Genomic DNA, 6,438 nt, shown 5'->3' on the forward strand with positions numbered 1-6,438 from the left:
TACTCTTCTCCGTCTTCATCTCAGGTCGTTCTTACTTTAGGATTTTAATGTCAGAAAAAGCATAAAGATGATTAGTAGACTAGTCAGATTAGTACAAATAAAAAGACAAAACTAAATACATAAATAAAACATTAATAGTACTATAAATTTAAAAGTAGAGAAATAATTTATACAAATTTTAAATAGAAAAGTCTTATATAAGTCTTTGTAAAAAAATAGACTCTATTTTAAAAAAATGTAAAAAAAATTATTATTTATTAGTGGAACCCATTATTTTATAAAAAATTTGTAAAGAGCTTGTCTATTTAGAGCTTGTATCTAGCATTACTCTTAAAAGTAATCTCTTTTTTTAGGACAGGATAAGTTTAGAAATAAGGTTTGAATAAAATTTTAAAAATAATTTATAAATAATAATAAGATAATTTGATATTATTTTATAAAATTTTAGAAAAGTAAAGAAATTTTTTTTAAAAAAATATTATAAAATTAAAATATTATTTTTATTTAATAATTTAAAAAATTGAATTATCTTTTATTTAAAAATTTTAAAAAATTATAATAATTACTAATTGTTTTATTCAGCACCACACCCGGCATTGATGAGGAAGAGAGATAAAGGGTTTTATGAGAGATAGGGTTTGGGCTTTGTTGATAGGGTTTAGGATGTCCAAAGTATATTGGTGGGCACATTTTTACGTAAGAAGAGAGATGAACGGTAATGGGCACAACAAGGATAATGGGCACAACATTTAAAATTCGAGAGAAAACACATGCTCGCTAAAAAAAAGGATTTTTTTGAATTCGACTTTCCTATAGATTTGCTTATGCTTACAAGAGGATAAAAGATAGAATGCTCTAATATAAAATTCGGTTTACTTATTTTTTGTAATGGTTTCATCCATCACAATAGTCAAAATCTGTTGTAGTGAGAGAAATATACGAGAACCACAAATTTTGGAATGAGAGTCCAATCTCAACTAATCTCATCTCAATTTATTTAATTATTATATTTTTTTAATTTTCACATAAAATATAATAAACAACTCAACTTTTTCAAATTTTAAAATAATAATAATATTAAAAAATATTTTTTTAACAATATTCTTTTCAACTTTCATTTTAACTCATTTCATCTCAATTTATTATCCAAACGGCATCTAAGACTCTGTTTGGGTAGTGGATTCAATATTTTATCATTACTTTAAATTTAAGTTTGGGTTGTTAGGTAATTTTAGATAATATATGAATAGTGGTGAAAATGTGGTAAACAAATAATGATAAAATATTGAATAATAGTAAAAAGTAGTAAAAAATTGGTGAAATGTAATAATAAAATATTGAATAGTAGTAGAGTGATCTCAAATCACTACACTATCCAAATACAACCTAAGAATGAACAGCTCTACAAGCAAAAAGCTGCAAACAATTTCGAGACAGGCCAGAATCAGGTTGAAATATCGAAATCTGTCCGGAATAGACCAGAACAGGTCGAAAATTAACCTGGAACAGAATACCCACCTAAGTCGTGCCAGTTACTGTTCCGACAAAGTAAATTTCGGATGGAACAAATGGAAATAAAAACAATGGCGTCCAAATCAATCTCTTTACAAATTGGGACCAAACTTTCTTTAAGCTACAGTGCAAACAATTTGATATGAACATTTGGAATATCGCAGAATTCTCTGAATAATAGTAAAATAGTTTGAGTTAAGATGTCTTATTAAATTTTAGAAAATGTGGGAAAAGAAAGTTGGATAAAAATATTATAAAATTAAAAAATTATTTAAAAATAATTTTTATTTTAAAATTTAAAAAAATTGTATTAATTTTTATATATATTTTGTCTTTAAGTTTATAAAAACTATAATGTTTTGATAATGATTATATAAAAAATTAAATATTTGAAATACAAAAGTGTTAGGTGTTTGAAAAGATCTAGAAAATTATGAGAAGATTAATTTTTTTTTTTATCTCATCTCATTGTATAGACGGAATTAATATTTAATTCTCCGTGACTTGGTCTTGTTTGGTACGAATGATCGTACTGAAAAGAAATAATAATGAAGGGAGGGAAACTGATGCCCGCACTCTTAGGCAAGAATAACTACTTTCATCTATTTGGTGAAGGAGCAATCAATCTCTCTCGCTATCTGAGCTCTGAGCAACTGAGCTCTTTGGCTTGACCTTCGTCAAACTTCGACTTCTTTCAGCTAGTATCATGGACATGGATTCTCTCATACAACAAACTGAAGCACTATCTTGGGAAAACCTTAATCTCAGCCTAGCAGAAGATCCTGCATAACTAGCTCACAACCCAACTCTCTCTCGCCCTCGCCCTCGCCCTCGCCCTCGCCCACAACCCGTCAACCACAACCCAACTCTCTCTTCCCCCACTGCCCATCCCTCTGTCTCTCTCTCGCCCCTTTTCCTTCCTTCCCCCATTTTCCTTCCCACCCGCACGAAAACCAGTCCGTCGCCCATAGCAATGGTGACTGCCATCACCATCACCGACATCCCGTCGACGCCAGGTATCTCTCTCTCTATATCTCTCGGTTCCATTTGAGTTGCCCTAACACAAAATACAGACAAAGGGGCTTTGAATTTCCACATTGAAATTAGGTGTTCAGTTAGTTGATTTGTGTATACAAATTGGAACTAGCACACTTTTAGCATTAGTTATCTATTTCCTCTATAAAGGTAAGAGGAAATTTGTATATGGCTTATTTTGTATAGGATAGGGCTGTAAAGTGTTCTTACTGTATGGTTCCAATTACTTCAATGGCCCTAGTTTTTGGATTGTTTGATTTTGGTGTGTGGTTGTTGCGTGGGTCAACGTATTGTTTATTTTAGTTTGTGGTTTCTGAATTGTTTGATTTTGCTGTGTGGTTAGTGCGTGAATGCCCCTGCTTGATTCTACATTATTGGTTCCTTCGCATGCAAAGACAACCTTGCTACAAAAAATAGTTGCTCTTTGTGGTAGATAAGAATTTGAAAAAACAAAACTCTGTTTGAATGTTTGATACTAAAAGGTATTAGCAGGACTAGTTGTTTGATAGGATTCAGTTTTTTATGTTAGTGAAAAGTCTGGAAATGATCTGTTTTATGAAAAATATGCTTCTTTCAAACATGCTTTTCATTGACACTCAGGTATAGCACTATAATGATGGAAATCCCTCCATCTGGGTAAGTGCCTGAAAGGTCTATCAAAAAATTCATGATTAAAGTACAGTTGGATCCTCATTGTGTTTCATGAGTATATTAACTTTGTTATCTTTATTATATATTAATTGATGAAATGTATCCAGTTTTTAGTCTTCAGGTTATTTGTTTTTCTCAGCTTCTCTAGAAACAAGCAGGATTATGGATTCATATACACTGAAGTCTGTGTTAGATTTGCCTGCACATTTTCCTTCAGCTTTTAATTTCAGGTACATTCTAAGTTTTTTGAAATTTGATCGTCAATAAAGAATTGAATGAAAAAATTTCTTTTGCAGATTCATATACACATTGAAGCACCAAGTGGAATTGTTGTTACTGCAATGCTAAATTCATCTGATGAACTTAAGACCAAAATTGACCTGGTTGTTGCGAATCTGATTGTTTCAAATCTAGGATGTAAAGTGGCATCTAGAGCAAACCACGCAGCCCAACAATGAAACATGGCTTCCAACAAATCCATCACCTCTGTAGGTCTCTCCAAAGACAACCTTAATGACTCTTGAGCAGAAGTTGATGAATCATAAAGCAAAAATGGAAATCAAGGCCATAAATAGAAGTTACAAATTACAGAGTATAGGATAGACATTTTGTTATTGTGGGTATTTGTTGTCAAGTATTTTGAGTTGTAATGTTAGGAGTTGTTGACAAAGTTATTTGCTGTCAAGTATGTAAGACATAATTGTAGCTGCACAAGTTGTACAAGAATTCATAATGCTTAAATAGAAATGAGATTTTGTACTATGGGAGTTGTACTATGCTTGCTAAATTTATTTCGTTTTTTTCATGAATAACAATAATCAATATTTAAATACGAAAATAAGTTGTCTCCACTGGAAATATATTTCCTTGGTTTTCTGTTCAGTATTGAATTTTGGAATGCCATCTCCAAAATTTACATTTAAACCTCGAAGTTACATTCAAATTCTAAAATTACAATCCGACCACCTAATTATATTAAAACGCCAAGATTTCATAGTACTCATAGTTGGTTAAGTATACTATCTTGACTCCCTACTCCAGCATGTATGTTTTTCACCTGCGGATCAAAAAAAAAATGTTAATGGAGTGTTAAAGGAAAGGCTTGGACATGACAATGTATAAAATGTTTCTAGTTGCAGAATTTTACGATACCTCATCTATCTTGTTTCTTTTTTAACTTTTCTTTTTTTTTAGTATTGTCGCCATTGTAGAGACTCATCGTTTGGATGGAAGCCTACCCTTACTTTTAATTCTAGCAGGACTACGAACCCCATGATTTTGTTGTTCTATTTCACTTGGATCATCCTGACACACAACATACTCACTCGTTATACTGTTCTGACTCAGCTCTATCTCCTTAACTTGTGCATATGATTCTTCCACTTTATGTAGGTCTTGTGATCCTTTGAAGCAACTAAAACTATTTCACAATTGCATTAGGAGCTCGTCCAAACATACACCTTAACCACGAGTCGAACAACTACACAAATGTATCTGTGTCCTCGTTTGATGTAAAGTCACATCCAAAAAGTATCTATCGGTCATGGTGGTTGATTCCCATGAAAGGGCAAATGACATTTTATAGTTATTTGTCAAATACGTTGTGAAAAATGTTATGACACTTCAAATGACTCATATGCTACCTTACTTCGGGCATCCGTCCAAAAGACACTTCTCGACCTCCATTCTTCATCCATATCCATCGCATAGAAAAAATCATTATTTTTCTCTTACTACTACACCAAATAATTGTGAAATGGCTCTGTATCTCCTTCTCCAAGCAATTCATTACGAATTTTGTTGATATGATTCTTTTTCACTATTATTCAATATTTTATCATTATTTTTTCACCACATTTTTATCATTATTCATGAATTATCTGAAATTATCTAACTACCTAAACCTAGCTTTAAAGTAATGATAAAATATGAATCCACTATCCAAACATAATTTTATGTGCCATTTAAATAGTGAGTTGAAATGAGATTAGTTAATATGAAAGTAAAAATTTAAATAAAATATTGTTAAAAATTATTTTTTAATATTATTATTAGTTTAAAATTTAAAAAAATTAAAATAATATTTATATTTTAAATAAGAATTTAAAAAAATTATAATAATTAAATAAAATATGACGAGACTAGTGGAGATAACTCTCAATCCAAAGTTTGTGATACTCGTACGTAGGGCTGTTATCAAGCCGAGCCGAGCCGAGCCAAGCTGAGCTTTGGCTTGCCGAGCTCGGCTTGACTCAAAATACTCGAATTCGAGATTTTTTTTTTATTCTATATTCGAGCTCGACTCGATAAGCTTAACTCTCAACTCGAGCTCGAGCTCGTCCCACAAACGAGTTCGAGTCGAGCTTTTTTTATTATTTATTTTTTAAATAAGATTTAATAATTAATAAATAAAAAAATAAAAAATCTAATATTGAATTTATACAACTAACATGTAGAACCTCTATTGAATTATAAAGTTTTAAAAAAATTATAAATAATTAATATCTAATTAGTTGATATTTATCCAAAATAACAATATATTATATGCGTGCATATATTATTAATATATACACTTAATATGATAATATATATCTATTTCATATATGGTTCCTACATACTAGTATATGAAATTATTAAATTTTATCGACTAATTATTATACAAATTATAAAATATACCTATGAAGAATATTCACTATATAGATATAAGTAATTTGATTACATATTTTATATTTAATTATAAAAGTGGTATGTTTATATTATTAGCTAATACATATATATATGGTGTATATATATATATATATATTTATCAATATATAAATGAGTTTTAATCGAGTCGAGCTAACGAGTCGATTCGAGTATAAACGAGCGGGCCTTAACGAGCCTTAGCCGAGTCGAGTCGAGTTTTGTCGGGTATGTGTCATTTACAAATCGAGCGAGTATCTGCTTTCACGAACGAGGTTCTTTTTTTTTTTTCACGAGTCGAGTTCGATTCGAATTTAATCGAGTGAATATCGAAGAGACTACTGAAGAGACTGATTCATTTATCACCTAATCGTACGTTCTCCGGCTTCATCTCTAGTCGTCCTTACCTTAACCTGTAATATCTTCTGGTGGATTTGAGCGTCAGAAAAAGCATAAAACATGACTAGACTTCTCAGATTAATACAAATAAAAAGATAAAACTAAAAATAGAAATAAAACATTAATAGTACTATAAATTTAAAGGTAATCTCTTTTTTG

The sequence above is a fragment of the Juglans microcarpa x Juglans regia genome, chromosome 2D (assembly GCF_004785595.1).
Source record: "Juglans microcarpa x Juglans regia isolate MS1-56 chromosome 2D, Jm3101_v1.0, whole genome shotgun sequence".
In the NCBI taxonomy this organism is placed as follows: domain Eukaryota; kingdom Viridiplantae; phylum Streptophyta; class Magnoliopsida; order Fagales; family Juglandaceae; genus Juglans; species Juglans microcarpa x Juglans regia.